Here is a 17,168-nt window from a genome sequence, read left to right on the forward strand (position 1 = left end):
TATATCTCTTCTGAGAAGATTCTCCAACCCACCCAGTCTGGGATGAGAGTTACTTTCACATGCTTTCAAGTACCTTCACGCCTACACAGAGCACTCATCATACTTTGTTCCAAGTATTTATTTATCTTCTTCACTAAACTATCTTCTTCTTTCCTGTATTATCAATATCAGAAACAGTGCCTGGTATATTACAGTTGTTAAAGAGAGATTTATTGCATGAATGAAGACAAAGGATAAATATAATGAGAAGAAATATAAAAGACTGAGTTGAAATTTAATAACGGATATACAATTTTTAATCATTTCTTAAAAACAGAGCCTGGTTATGGGAAGTATTTGCTGTACAGTGAAGTAGAATTCTCAACTGCGAGGATTAAAACTCTGGATTATAATTCGTTAGGGAGACAGGGATTTTTTAAAAAGAAGATTTCTTTTAATGAAGGCAGATTTTAAAAATGTGGTAGATTCTTATTCCTCAAGATGGCTTATATATGTCTCAGGCCAAGGCAAGTTATCCCGAGAGGTTGAGTTTTGAAAAATCCTTAAAATACGAAACCCACAGAAGCAAAATTTCATAGTGAAATCTCTATTTGTCTTCCATCTTCCTGGCCCTGGATAAAATAAAGTTTTATGGTTCATTTTTTTTTTTTTTTAAGTTTGGGTCATGGAACTTAGCCAAGTAATAGGATGGCTAAAATATTTTATTAGTTATAAAATTTTGCTCAGATTACTTGAAGATTTATTAAGTCACTCAAATTTTGAGTGGGAACTCATTTTTGTGGATGTTTGCTTACCTTGAAAACTGCTTACCCTGCCTGAATGGGTTTTACTGTTTCAAAGTAAACTCTGTTATCCTTTACAGTGAACTCATCCTGTTGTCCGTTTATGCGCCAAAATGAGCACACATATTACCAATAATTTCCAGCATTGATAATGCAAGAAGAATCTTGTTGCAACAGAGAGGGTTAACACATTTTTATTTCTTCTTATTCCGTTTATTTTTTTCTTATTTTTCTAGTTTGAGTATAAACTGAAATTGGTTTTTGAGACCTACTGTTATTTCTAATGTAAGATTTAATACTATAAATGTTTCTCAAAACACTATTTTGGTTGTATCCCACAAATTTTGATATACTTTATTTTCATTTTTATTCATTTCAGAATGTTTTCTAATTCCTTTGAGACCTCTACTGTTATCCATGTGTCATTTAGAAGTGTATTTTAACATTTCCAAACATATGGGGCATTTTCTAAATATCTTTCTGTTTTTGATATCTAGTTTAAGTACTTTTGTTCAGAAAACATATTTTGTATCATTTCAATTATTTTAAATTTGTTAAGGTTATATGTTTTTGTTTGTTTTTTGCTTTTTTATAGTGCCAGAATGTGGTTAATGTTGTTTAATATCCAATTGCAATAGAAAACAATGTGTATTTTGTTTCATTGGACACAATGTTCTATAAATAGCAAATAAGTTAAGGTGATTGATAGTGTTGTTCTGGTTTTCTATATCCTTGCTGCCTTTTGTCTGCTTGTTCTAACAATTATAGAGAAAGGAGTGTTGATGCCTCCCATTATCCTACACTTGGTCTTAGCTAAAAGGCCGAGAAGTGATTCCAATGATAATTGTGGATTTTCCTTTTTCATTTCCATAAGTTTTTACTTCACGTATTTGGAAGCTCTGTTGTGAGGTTAATACACATCCAGGATTATATGTCTTCATGATAAATTGACCCTTTTATTATTACATAATATCTCTCTTTATTCCTTTATTTCTGGTAATTTTCTTTTCTTCTTTTAACCTATCGATATCATCACAATTATACATAAAAGTTTCTTGTAGTCAACATATAATTGGGTTTTATTTTTTTTACCTATTCTGACAATCTTGGTCTTTTAATTGATATGTTTCTACCTTTTACATGTTATATAGTTATTGATAAAATCAAATTTAGGTTTAACATTTTTTTATTTGTTTTCTGTGTCTCTGTTCTCCCTTTCTTGCATTCTTTTGGATTATTTGAATATTTGCTGTATTCTGTTTTGTATCCTCTTAGATTTCTGGCTCAATCTCCTATTTTTTTTTTCAGGAGGCACTTTAGGTTTACATTACCCGTACCTGATATTTCACAGTCTACTAAGAGCTAACAGTTTACCACCTCTGGTGAAATGTAGAAACCGTTAAATCATTTGGATCCCTTTTTCCTTCCTACTTATATTATAGTTGTTATATATAATTACATATTTGAACTTTGAAAACCCAATCAGACAGTGTTATAAATCTTGTTTTCAATACTCTTACATATTTAAAGTATTTAGGGGGATAAAAACAATCTATTATATTTACTCAGATATTTTCTATTTTTGTTGCTTTTCTTTCATTCCTGAAGTTCCATGTTTCCTTCTGGTATCATTTTCCTTCAGCCAGAAGAACCTTCTTTCGACTTTCTTTTAGACCAGGCCTGCTGGCCATTAATTCTCTTAGTTTCCTTTACTTTCAATCTTTTTTTTCTGTTCTTTTTACCTTTGACAAAATTTCTATTGATCTATATTGATATTCACTTACTCTTTCCTCTGTCATTTTTATTTTGCTATTGAGCCCATCCAGTAAAATTTTTATTTCAGATGTTGCGGTTTTTACTTCTCAAATTTTTATTTGCTACTTATTATAATTTCTATTTCTCTGAAGAAAGCTTCTATCTTTCCATTCATTTCAACAGTATTTAACATTTCCTCAGTGAACATGGTTGTAATAGCTGTTTTAAAGTGTTTGTCTGATAATTTCAACATTTTCTGTTATATTGGTGTTGGTATCTGTTAATTTTCTTTTTCCTTAAGAAATGGTCACATTTGCATGGTTCTTTGTATGTCAGATAATTTTGGATTATATCTTGGAGATTTTGAGTATTATGTTGTGAGACTTTGATCTGTTAACATCTTCTGGAGACTGTTAGTCTTTTATATTAGTAGGCGACCATCCATTTAGGTTCTGATTTCAAGTTCTATGTCTCCTTTTGTGGATGATGGTCTCAATATTTGCTCAGTTCTCAAAGTTTTTGTTATACTGTTTGGGTCTGTCCCAAACCTGAGCTACTGGGAGGTTAGTTTGGGACTTGTGAAGTGGTGTATACAGTAGTTCAGTTCTCAAAGTTTTTATTATGCTATTCCGGGTCTGTTCTGCACGTGCATCTCTCAGGGGTTAGTCTAGGACTTGGAGAGTGGCTTATATTGTAGCTCAATTCTCAAAGCCTTTGCTATGCTGTTTTGGATGTGTTCAGCAAGTGTGCAGATTAGCAGTGAGCCCTGGATTGTGTGGACCCGAACCCGGTCTGTGGTGGTGAGAGCACCAAATCTTAACCACTAGACCACCAGGGCTGCCTATAAAATTCTCTTATAATCCCTTTAATTTGAGAAGGGTTGGTAATGATGTCCTCTCTCATTCTTGATTTTGTAAATATTTTTCTTCTGTTTTTATTATCAACCTAGTTTCAATACTAAGGACTTTCTTTTAATCCCTTAAGTAGAAACATTACATCCAACTTATCAACACTACATTTTTTAAAAGCATGTCAATTTTAAAGTAAGAATGTCTGATAATCTATTTATTGTTTAGTTCATACCATTCAGAGTTACAGATAAAAGAATAAGATAGACATACGCAGTATATTCACATGGGCATTTTATTGACATAATACAGACATAAACAGTATGGTATACTAGAAAGAGATGTGGATTTAGAGTCTAAGAGTCCTGCATCTGGGTCTTGAATCTGTGCTACTAAGGAAGTTCATGAACTTGGAATAGTCACTCTATCTTTGTTTGCTTTCTTTAGCTCTCTAATTCAGCCAAAATAAGCTACTACTCAGAATTGAAGTAAGGCTAAAAACTAAATGATTTAAGTCAGTGTCCCTTGAAATCTGTATCCAAACATGAAAATTTAATCACCATCATTATACTTGGTTAACTTTTCAGACTTTGCACAATCTCTGCGTCCAGTGTCTGCAGCATATTCACATTATGTAAGCAAATTTTAATACCTCATTATACAATGCCTTTATTAATCACAGCAGCAATACTTAAATACTAAACCAGTAAAATGTAGCAAGTCGGACATAATTTCAAACTTCAAAATTGGCTTCTGGTTGTAGATAATTTAAGTATAGTTTCTTACTAAACTGAGAGAAATTTTTTCACTGTAAGGCAACTGTTAAATCTATTCTTTCTTTTCGCTCTTCCTTTCTTCCTTCTTCCTTCCTTATCGCCTTTTCTTTTTCTTTTTAACTTTATGCTCTTTCTCTTTTGCCTGACTTCTCTTTCTCTCTTTCATTCTTTCACTCTTCCTTCCTTCCTTTTTCCTCTTCTCTTGCTTGCTTTTGTATCTTTTCTCCGAAAACATCTACTTGATGCCAGTTCTGTGTTGGATCATTTGCTAGTCACTGGAGAAGAAAGAAAAACAAAACCCTTGACCTCAATGAACCTTTATCTTCCATGCTACCCATCCCTACCTGAAGACTCTGCTAATGGCTTCCCACACATCTTACCAACTGGTCTGCCTGCAAAGGAAGAAAACAATTATCCATAGTCATGCCCCTTGCTCGTGTTGCATTTCCACATCTTGGGATAGGCTTAGTCTCAATCAATGTTTTTAAAACTGCAGAATATAACTTGTCAGGGCATTGGGTATTAACCAGCACTTTAAAAATATGAAATAGAATAGGATATGACAGAAAATATTTCATAACATATAGTGAGAGTAAGTATTGTTTTATGAAGCTGTTGTTTTACTTATATTTTTTCCTATCTAATTCTATATCTAGCTACGTTCACAAATATATGTGTGTACTGTTCATGATGCAAAATGTATTTCTTACAGACCATGGTTCAAATATGTGCAAAATAATGGCCTAAACTACTAAGATTCAGGTCCATTCCAGGGTTTCCAAAAAGGAAAATAGACAAAGATAAGTGGTGATAGAAAAGAGAAGTAATAGAAAAGGAGTCACTTTAACATTCATCTCTCTGAGCTAAAATTCTTTAGCCAGGTTGATTCTTGGTGCAATCTTGGTAAAGTTGTTCTTAAAGCTGTTTTCCAAGGATGTTAATCTGATTGGAGTTGAACATATACTGCACCCCACCAGGTGCAGAACATCCTTGATGAAGAAGACTCCCATAGGGGCCCTTAGAATTAACTTACCTACTGAGAGAGCGTAGATTCTACTCCTTTATCTTTAATATACAAAGTAACAAATCCTATGGTTTTAAAATGGGGAGAGTTTTCCTGGAATTGAAATTCTGACAAGTTTTGAGAAGCCTAAAATTCCATATCATTTTTAACAATGGAAAGAACAATAACTAGTGAGCCAAAAGGCAGATGTATTGAACTCAAAGGGAAGCCTAAAGCTTCAGTGATGCTTCTTGTTGTAAAACTTTACTAAAGAGAAATATGTTCATTAAAGAGTGCTTTTTTGAAACATCACATTTTTGGGATTCCAACATTCCTATCTTCCATTGTGCTAAATTTCTAATAGATCATTATAACTTCTGCAATACTTCCAAAGAATTTCACTATCAACAATATTTCTTAAAGCTAAATATGATTTATACACTGTTAGCAAAGGAAAGCATAAGATTCTCATAAGTTTATGAACAAGATATTTATTTACGCTCTTGTGCTGTATGTAACAAACATAATACAAAATGTGATAAATATATCCCGGGAAAATCCTACTTGAAAGTCAATTAAAGCAGTGAGCCTTTTGCTAAGATACCTCTGCCATACATTGACAATGATGGTAAAAATGCCACCATCTTTGTCTTTAAGAAAGGAAATAAGTGATAGTTATATTACAGAAATAGTTATCTCTAGAAAATTCACTCCATTAGGGCATGTTTTAGTTTTCTATGCTGCATAACAAATTACCAGAAACTTAGCAGTGAAAACAATCACATTGATTATTTCACAATTTCCATGAGTCAGAAGTTTGAGCACAACCTAACTGGGTCCTCTGTAAGACTGTAATCAAGGTATTGGCAAGTATTTGATTCTCATCTGGCAGGTCAACTGGCAGTGGACTCACTTCCGAGCTCACTCAGGTTGTTGGTAGAATTGATTTCCTTGTGGCTGTAAGATGAAGGGCCTTGAATTTTTGCTGCCTGTTACCTCAAGGTTGCTTTCAACTCCTAGAGATCAACTGCAGCTTCTTGCCAAGTGACCTGCTCCATATATCCTCTCAGAACATGGCAGCTTGCTTCTTCAGAGCCAGCATGGGAGAAAGAGAATAAGTCAGCTAGCAAGATGGAATTTTATATGCTGTAACATAATCATGGAATATAACATAATCATTGGAGTGACATCCCTTAATCTTTGCCATCTTCTATTGGTTTGAATCAAGATATTTCCTGCCCATATGTGAGGGGCAGGGATTACACACAGCATTAAACATCAAGAGGCAGGGATCATGGAGGCCACTTTAAAATCTATCTGCCATGAGGCAGGATCACTTTTGTCCTGTTTATACTAGTATCCCAGGAGCTTTGCAATGTGCCCAGGACAAAGGTTGTAATCAGTGATAAATGAATGAATAGATGACTCAGTTATTACACTCATTACGATTATGTTATCATTCTACTTGTTTAATTTGACACAATATTAGAACCTGAGTTTTTATTTAAAAAACCTTCTAAGATTAGTCTGATGCAACCATTCCCTCCGCTTTATGTTTTTTCTTTGGTTCCATGCTTTTTTAATCTAGGTAGTCAGCTCCTAGATAAATGACAGTGAGTGTATGTTCTGTTCAACTAAATGTTTAGCAGTTTGGTTATAAGAGATAGATAAGCATAATTGCATTAATAGTGCTATTTCCTATAAAATATCTAGATAAAATAATTACTATTATGGGTAATTACAACCATTAAAATACATAATTTTCAATTTAAAGCAACATTTAAAGAAACAGATATACCATGTTACATTTAGCTATTAATTCATGTAAAAATTATTAAGCATTTATAATCCAGGCATTGTGGTAGCTGTTAGTAAGTGTTGGGAGGCATACAAATCCTGCCTGTTTGGAGGAAATGCTTCTTCATTCTTCATTCCCCATTGAAATGAGTCAGTGTGGACAACCTCAGATTTTGGGGAGCCATGAAAGATATGCTGTAACACTTATAGCATGGAGGAGAAGAGCAGAAGGGCCATCCCTGTGAGTAGATCATAACCAAGAGGGAAAAAGCACAAAAGGAAAGAGCTACACATTCCCACTTCCTGCTTCTAACTCAACAATCAGAGAAACCATTACATCTCCCTTGGAAAGAGTAAGTGATGGGGAAGAGGAAAACCATTGATATTATATAATGGAGATTTTGTTCATACAGAAGGAAATGTCAGAAGTGGGGAAGAACGAAGAAGCACTACCTCCAATAGGCAGGACCATTGTATTTATCATGCTATTTTAAAAATTGTTTTTATCTTTTATTTAACTCATTTTCCATGCAATAAGGCTGAGTAGATGAATCTCAATCTGAATCTTTAGTAATGTGCTCGGTATCTGAAGTTTTTCTGTTAGTTCCTCAATTTCTAACCAGTATTGTTGACATCAACCATCCGTTCCTTCTACTGCATATTTACCTTTACCCCAATTTTCACAAAACCAAGGAAAGCCAACTATTTCTTTTAAAGACTTAATAAGGAAAATGTCCTGTGTGTTTCTCCAAGTTCCCCTACTCTATTCTTGCTTTCTTTCTCCAAGTGACAAAAAACAAAAGAAATTGTGTATTAAATAATGTTTTTGTTCATAAAAATTCCTGATGTTCTTTCCAATAATATATCTCCCTTGCAGCTAGATTCAAAAGTTTATCCAATTTTTCTCATTTGCTTTCATGTTTAATGCTCAATCAATACAACTAGTTTCCTAACCAATAACTTTATTAAATATCCAGAAACTATAAACTTAACCTAATCTGGATTTATACTGCCACATTTTAAAGAATTAATCTTAAAATATCTAAATAGAATACTAAAAACAAGATTTTTTTTTATTATGAGAAACAAAATGAGGTCTCCATCCTTTCACTATTCTTACATTCTGGCAGAATATTAGAACAAAAAGGAGAATCAGATAAAAAACATAACTCCATATTCAATGAAATTAAGAGACATCTGAAATCCCAAAACACAAAATAAGGAAAGAGTTCAAAAGCAGGGAAATGTGGGAAGACATGTAGAGAACATGCCTATGACTGAAAAATCTCAGCAAAAGCTGAGTGAGCATTCTTCTGTTGACAACAATGGAAACACCATGTGTGGGCTGATAGTGGGAACTTCTCTAGATTTGGCTATGTTCCAAGAAAAAGAAAAACAGAGGAGGCAGAGTGAAATGCAGAATTAAGTATTTAAGCCTCATTTACAGATGTAGATTGTTATTGCTATAAAACTAGAAAGACTTTGCAAACAACCCTACAATTGTATATTTTGGTAAGCTTTGAAGAAGTAAACACTAAGAGAACTCACATAACACAATCTTGGTACATAAGGAAATTTTCCTGCTAGCCTAGCACATAGTGTTGGTCCTTCCTACACATAAGCCTCAGGCATATTATTGATTCAGCAAGAACTCACTTCATTTAAAGGCAGTAATTTAAAAAACAAAACAGGCATGATTGACAAGCAAAGTGAATTCAACAGCACATTAAAAGGATCATACACCATGAGCAAGTGAGATTTAGTCCTGTGACGCAAGGATGGTTCAACATATGCAAATCAATCAATGAGATATGCCATATAACAAAGTGAAAGAAAAAAAATACATGATTATCTCAATAGACACAGAAAAAGCATTTGACAAAGTTCAACAATTCATGATTAAAACTCTCAACAAAATAGGTATGGAAGAAACTTATCTCAACCCAATAAAGACAATGTATGAAAAGCCCACAAGAATATCATAATCAATAGGGAAAACTGAAAGCTTTCCCTCTAAGATCCAGTACAAGACAAGGATGCTCATTCTTGCCACTTCTATTCAACATGGTACTGTAAGTCCTAGCCAGAGCAATTACGCAAGAAAAAGAAATAAAAGGCATCCAAATTGGAAAGGAAAAAGTAGAATTATCTCTACTTGCAGATGACATGATCATATATGTAGAAAACCCTGAAAACTCAACAAAAGTGCTGTTAGAACTGATAAATTCAATAAAGCACAGGATACAAAATCAAATACATAAATCAGTCGTGTTTCTATACACAAATGATGAACTATCCAAAAAAGGAATTAAGAAAACAATCCCATTCACAATAGGAACAAAAAGAACAAAATACTTAGGAATAAACTTAATGAAAGAGGTGGAAGACTTGTACACTGAAAATTATAAAATATTGGTGAAAGAAAATAAAGAAGACATATAAATGGAAAGACATCTCATGTTCATGGATTAAAAAAATTAATATCATTAAAATGTCTGTACTAACCAAAGTGATCTACAGATTCAATGCAATCCCTGTCAAGAGCCCAGTGGCATTCTTCAACAGAAATAGAAAAAACAATCCTAAAATTGATAAAGAACCACAAAAGAATGAATAGCCAAAGCAATTTTGGGCAAGAGGAACAAAGTGGGAGGCATCACACTTCCTGATTTCAAAATATATTACAAAGCTACAGTCATCAAAATAGTATGGCATGAAAACAGATACGTAGACCAACAGAACAGAAAAGACAACCCAGAAACAAATCCATGGGTCTTATAGGCAACTGATCTTCAACAGAGTCCCAAGAACACACATGGGAAAGGGATAGTTTTTTCAATAAACGGTGTTGGGAAACCTGGATAGCCACATGCAGAAGAATGAAATGGGACCCTTATCTCACATCAAAATGGATTAAACACTTAAACATAAGACCTGAAACCATAAACCTATTAGGATAAAACATGGGAAAAAGCTTCTTGACGTTTGTCTGGGCAATGATTTTTTGAATATGACACCCAAAGCACAGGCAACAAAAGCCAAATAGACAAGAGGGATTGCATCAAACTGAAAATACATAGCAAAGGAAACAATTAACATGGAGAAAAGACAACCTACAGAATGAGAGTAAATATTTGCAAACTATACATCTAATAAGGAGTTAATATCCAAAATACATAAAGAATTCATACAACTCAGTAGCAAAAAATATGTGATTAAAAATTGAACAAAGGGGGCTGGCCTGGTAGTGTAGCGCTTAACTGTGCACGGTCTGCTTCGGCTGCCCAGGGTTCACAGGCTTGGATCCTGGGCCCACACTTATGCACCCCTTGGCAAAGTGTGCTGTGGCGGCGTTCTATATAAAGCAGAGGAAGATGGGCACGGGTGTTAGCCCAAGGCCAATCTTCCCTATCAAAAAGAGGAGGATTGGCATTGGATGTTAGCTCAGGGCTAATCTTCCCCACAAAAAAAAAAAAAAATTGAACAAAGGACCTAAATAGACAATTTTTCAAAGACGACTTATTAATAGCTGAGAGATATATGAAAAAATGCTCAACGTCAATAATTATCAGGGAAATGCAAAACAAAACCACAATGTGATGTTGCCTCACACCTGTTAGAATGGCTATTATCAAAAAGACAAAAGATAAGTGTTGGCAAGGATATGAAGAACCCTTGCGCATTGTTGATAAGAATGTAAACTAGTACAACTATTATGGAAAACAGTATGGAGATCCCTTAAAACATTTAAAATAGAACTACCTTACGATCCAGCAATCCGACTACAGGGTACATATCTGAAAAAAATAAAATCATTATCTGGAAGAGATATCTGCACCCCCATGTTCACTGTAGTATTATTTACAATAGCCAAGATGTGGAAACAACCTAAGTGTCCATTGACAAATGAATGGATAAAGAAGATGTGGTATATATATATGTATTTATATAATTCAGCCTTAAAAAAGAAGGAAATCCTGCTACTTACAACAACATGGATGAACCTGGAGGACATTATGCTAAGTGAAATAAGCTAGACATAGAAAGAGAAATGCTGCATGATCTCACTTATATGTGGAATCTAAAATTATCAAACTCATAGAACAGAGAGTAAAATGGTAGTTTTGGTAGTTTCCAGAGGCTGGAGGAGAGGAGGAAATAGGAAGATGTTGGTCAAGAGATACAAAGTTTCAGTTATGCAAGATAAGTCCTGGGGATCTAATGTACAGCAATGTGAATATAGTTAACAATACTGTATTGTATACTTGAAGTTTGCTAAAAGATTATATCTTAAGTGTTCTTACCACAATAAAGGAAAGAAAGAAAGAAAGGAAATGGTAACTATGTGAGGTGATGGATATGTTAATTAGCTTGATTGTGGAGATTATTACACAATGTATACATATATCAAAACATCATCATACAACTTAAATATGTGAAGTTTTATTTTTCAATTATATATTAATAAAAATGAGAAAAAGAGAAATAAAGTAACTCCTGAAAAAAAAGAAAAGGAATCAAAAAAACAAATTGCAGACCAAAAATGAAAAAACTTATCAGAAAATTGTTGTCACAGAACAGATCAAACTTATGACAAAATATGTCACCATGATTTCAAAAATTAAAATGAAGAAATTGTTATTAAAACAATTCAAAATAGAGATATAAGACTTCAAGAAAGGTAAGTGAGATAATCAAAGAAGATAAATCATGAGTGGACAAAACTCAGAAAATAATGGAAGAAGAAAAAGAAAAATGTCACAGAAATAAATTGAAAACAACACATAAAAAAATAGATTTACCTAACATTCAATAACAGAGAGAAGAGCAGAAATAAAGAAAGCAAGCAAAGCGAAATGGAAATGAACAAAGAGTTAAATATGAATACAGAGAAAACGATAGTTATGACAGATAGGCACAGGCAATCCAACATACGTGTAATTGGTGTTTCTAAAGAAAAGAATCAAAATCAAAATAGTGAAACAAAAAATTGAATACATTGTTGAAGAAAATTTTCAAAAATTCATATTTGAATTTAAAGTTTAAAGGCACAGTAGGTCCTGGGGAAAAAAAATAGAAACATAACAGTTAACAAAAAGAATTATTGCAGAAACGTGTATTAGACTTTAAAAAAATATAGAAATAATCCTCTCTGAAAAACCAGACAAAAGATTATGCTACATGGGAGGGGTATAAATTAGTAATTTTCAACCCTAGGAGTACTGGAGCAATGTCCTCAAGGAAAGAAAGTGTTTCCCAATAATTTCATATCTGACAAACAAATTTCATAGCTGTTATTGCAATACAAAAACAATGGAAAAATATTTTAAACTTGCAAAAAATCAGGAAATTTATTTGATACATGTATATATCAACTTGAGATATGTATATATCAAACTCTATTTCCTGAATATAGCAAATGTTTATTTTTAAATGCCAAAGTGAGACTCACAAAAACTCACCATATGCTAACTAACCACAAAGAAAAGCTCACTAAATTCCAAAAGGTAGCAATAGCAGAGATAGTATTCAACAGTCACAATGCAATAAAATATAACCGAAGAATAAAATTATGAAACAAAATATCTTTTCATCACAGAAAATAAAAAATTCTCTCTTAACTCTCAAGTTAAAAGGAATGACAAACAAACGTTGCTAGAAAATAATGATAATCTAAACATTACAAAATAGCATTTAAAGGAAATTCCATGGACTTAAATGCTAATATTAGTAAGTAAAAAAAAAAATTAATTAACTGACAAGAAATTTGAAGAGGAGCAATAAAATGAATTGGAGCAAAACAGTGATGGAGATTGAAAAATGGTAAAAACAGAAGTAAAATCAAAAGCTGTCTCTTAAAAATATCCAAGTCATGGCTTTATGATGGTTAACTGTGATAAAGGGAGAAAACTCAAATATACACAGGCACACACACACACAAATGTCAGTACAGATTAACATCAGAAACTAGAGAAATGAAATGATCCACAGGAAACTACTTTGCTCAAATGCATGAAAAGGAAATCAAAATCTGGGTGAAATTAAAATTATCCAGAAGATGTAATTTATCAGAACTGGTTCCGGTAAAGATAGACCACCTAGAAAGATGCATTTTGATAGGAGAAATAGAGAAATGTGCCAAAGTTTTACTCCCACAGAAAGGCAAGAATTCAAGATCCTTTCATCAGGGAATGCTACTGTGGGGGAAGAGGGAGAATCTCCCTCTGCCCTTTTCCTTAAGGTTCTTGTGGCTGGCCAAATAATTAACAAGACAGGTTAGCAGGAGAAAATAATACCAAGTTTAATAACATGTATACATGGGAGAAAGCAGGGACACTGCGTTTCTCAACACAATCGCAGAAATTCTCGTCTTAAATATCATGTTCAGCCAATGACAAAGGAGGATTTTGGAGGTGAGGGGAGTCAGTTACAGGAGATTACCACTAAAGCACAGTAAACAAGAGTAAGGTTATTATGCAGCCCCAAGGCCACACCTTCCACATTGGTAAGTCACTAGAAATGAGCTCATCCCCCTCTCTTCTCAAAATAGAGAGGGAGATACCTTTACAAATGGAGATTTCCCTTATAAATGTAAATGATTGCCTGGCAACTCCTTGCAGGGTCATCCAGAGAATGTGGCCAGAGAGACAGAACTTCTGATAAGAGGGGCTTGTTGGTGCCTTTCCTATTGTAACATTTACCCTACGTTATCTTTATAGCAGTCATGATAAATCTGTTCTAGGAAGGAGCCACCATGTCAAATTCTTTAGGCAGTTAGTAGGGGAGGTAAAATGTCCCTAGAGAAAACAACCAAGGTAAAGAGATAGATTTCAGGATGGCCAAATCTTGATCTCCCACACTACCAAAACTTTAAAGAGAACAAAATTGTGGAGCATAGAAAAGAAAGAAAATTTCCAAATTCTTTTATGAAACAAGCATGACAACAACTACAAAACTCAATAACTATGAAACAAAAATAAACCTGTAGATAAATTTAACTTATTAATATTGGATGTAAAATTTGCAAATGAATGTATACTAACAAATGTCTAAAAGTGTGATAACATATTGTGTTGAGGATGGTAAAGAGACAGGCTCTCTCAGGCATGTCTGGTACTATTGTAAACTGATTTTGGATTATCCATGAAAATTACACATGTATATCCTCTTTGACTCTGAAATCGACTTTTAAGAATTTATGCCTCATCTACAGATACTTTTGCAGAAAATTACGTACATGCAAGTTTGTTCATTGCTGTATAACAGTAAAAGATTGAAGCAGCATAAATATTTAGCTGAAATAGCCTTAAATGAATAAATTTCTGATAAAGCAAATATGGTATCTAATAAAATGGATTATCATGAAACTTTATGAATAGGTAGCTCTGTATATACTAATATGGATAAATATCTAGGGTACTTTGAAAACTGAAGAAAGCAAGGCGTAGAAAAATGTATAGCTTATGGCATAATTTGTGAAAAAAAAATGTACATAGGCTCATTGGAAGGAAAAGCACACTAATAACTGTGGTGTATTAAGGTGGGGGAATGTGGCAGAGAATGGGAAAGAGTGGATTTGGCAGGAGAGATACTTTTCACTTTGCTCCTTTTTTATAATTCTTGATTTTTTAACTTTGTGAATGTATTACCTAAAAATAATTTAAAAACTACAAATAAAAGATAAGCAGGATTACATCTTAATAGCAAACAATGTTGAATTCAGGAGAAAAGCTATAAATGAAATAAAGGAAGAAAGTTTATAATAAGGATACAGTCAGTGGTATGCTGGCAAATGTTCTCTGGAGGAAAATTGCCATCTATTTATATACATAAATTACAAATTTTATTGCTATAAAGGATGTATAGTAGATAATTCACAAATAATAACAAAATATATAATACTTTTTATTGTAAATCCACCTAGCCAATTGAGTCTCACAGAACACTTTCATTGATTTTTGCCAAACTCTTAGATCAATAGCCAATCTATGGTTGCAATTCAACAATAAATGGAACTGTATCCTGATCTGCTAACTTGTTTCCCAATAAATGTACTATCATTAAATCTGATCTATGATCTACTGTTAAATTATTTCTCAATCTCATACAAATTATATTAATTAAACAAAAACATCTTTAAACTTCAGCACTAGATATGACACACTTTTATTTTTTTTTATTTATTTTTGTGTGTGTGTGAGGAAGATCAGCACTGAGCTAACATCTGACGCCAATCCTCCTCTTTTTGCTGAGGAAGATTGGCCCTGAGCTAACATTCGTGCCCATCATCCTCCACTTTATATGAGACACTGCCACAGCATGGCTCTACAAGCAGTGCATTGGTGCACACCTGGGATCCGAACCAGCAAACCCCGGGGCCGCTGCAGCGGAGCGCGTGTGCTTAACCACTTGTGCCACGGGGCCAGCCCCGACACACTTTTATTTTAATCAATACTATTAATAACTTATCCATCAATTTCTTAAGTCTAAATCAGAGGTCAGGCCTATGGGCCAAATCTAGGCATCTGTTTGTTAACAAAGTTCGTTTGGAAAATAGCCAAGCCCATTTATTTACTTGTTGCCCATGGCTGCTTTTAGGCTACAATGTCAACATTGAGCAGATACAAAGCCTAAAATATTGATTATGTGGCCCTTTACGGAAATGTTTGGTAACTCCTGGTCCATACAATCAAAAACACAATATACCAAGCTGTCATTTGTAACACTTGCTGAGTTCTGTGGTGTAAATGCTCCCAGCATGGCCTATTTCAAGCTACTGCCATGATGTCACTGAATGCAGTGGTGGAAGAAGGTGTGCAATAGCGTGCCATTATATAATATTTTCATTATACAGATACAATAGATGTGAAAAAAATCCTCAAGAATGTAGATAAATAGTAAAATGTAGCAAAGTAATTAGAAGATGATGTGATTTGAGTATTTTTGCCTTTGTTTTTCATAAAATGTATTTAGTTTAATTTAATTCTTAATAATGACAGTGTTTAACAATGGGCTCGCAAAATTCCTGAATGTTTAACGATCAGCCCATGAGAGGCATTATGAGCTGGCCCCAGCACACCACTGGGTGCAGTGCAAGTGGAAGGTTTTTCAGTTATACACTGCTGTTTATCAAAGAACATATCATCATGTATAAAACAAAAACTATAGAAAATAGAAAGAAAATAGAAACATATCTTTGCTAATCCGTGAAAATCAAATGGACAAAAAATAAAGATCTAGAAGAACAAATAACATAACTAATAAGGTATATCCAATTGACATATAATAAACTATAGAGCCTGAAAACAGTGAATATGTCATCTATTCAAATCCCCACGGAACATTTACAAAAATTGGCCATATATTGACCATAAGGCAAATCTTAATAAAATATTTCTTAAACAATTCTTGGAAGAAAAATTAAAATTGAAATTACAAAATATGTATAAAAGAATGTTATGAAAATTTATTAAAACCAATGGGATATAGCCAAAACTGTGCTTAGAGGAAAGTTCAATGCCCTTAATAGAAAATTAAAGAAATGTTATCTTATCCAAGAACTTGACCTTTAAAGGAAAGAAGAAACAATAAGAAAAGCAGTTTTCAGCTAAATTAATGAGGACATAAAGAAAGAATGCAGAAACATACAAAATAAATAAGGAAGAGGAAATCACAGTTACTCAAATCCAGTTACTCATTCAGAGCCTACCTGGTATCTACATGGACTAATCTCTCAAGAGAATCTATTATTTGGGACTTTATGAAATCAGGATAAAAACAAAAGAATGAAATGAAAGGAAGAAGGAAGGAAGGAGGGAGCGGAGGGAGGGAAAAAGAAAGAAATTGTTGAGAATTGTTGAATTTACTAATATAAAATCAATGAAGTTAGAGATATTTGTGGATTTTGTTCACTGCAGTATCTCTAGGCTGAAATAAGTACTAAATAAATGTCTGTTGAATGAATAAACGCTATAATTCTCTATACACAACATAAGTTCTAAAGGCTATACAGTAGATGCTGATACCAATCTCCAGTTCCTTCTCTTTGAAAAGCAGTTGACTTCCCTTAACCAGGTCCTCTAAAGGCAGTGTCAGAGTGAAGTCCTCTGCCTGCCTCCATCTGATAATGTCATCTTCAGTGCTTGTTAAAAAGGCAGGTACCTAGATCTAGAGAATTAGATTCTCTAAGGTTGGTTGCTGAGCATTA

This window comes from Diceros bicornis, chromosome 11, assembly GCF_020826845.1.
Source record: "Diceros bicornis minor isolate mBicDic1 chromosome 11, mDicBic1.mat.cur, whole genome shotgun sequence".
NCBI classification, from domain to species: Eukaryota; Metazoa; Chordata; class Mammalia; order Perissodactyla; family Rhinocerotidae; genus Diceros; species Diceros bicornis.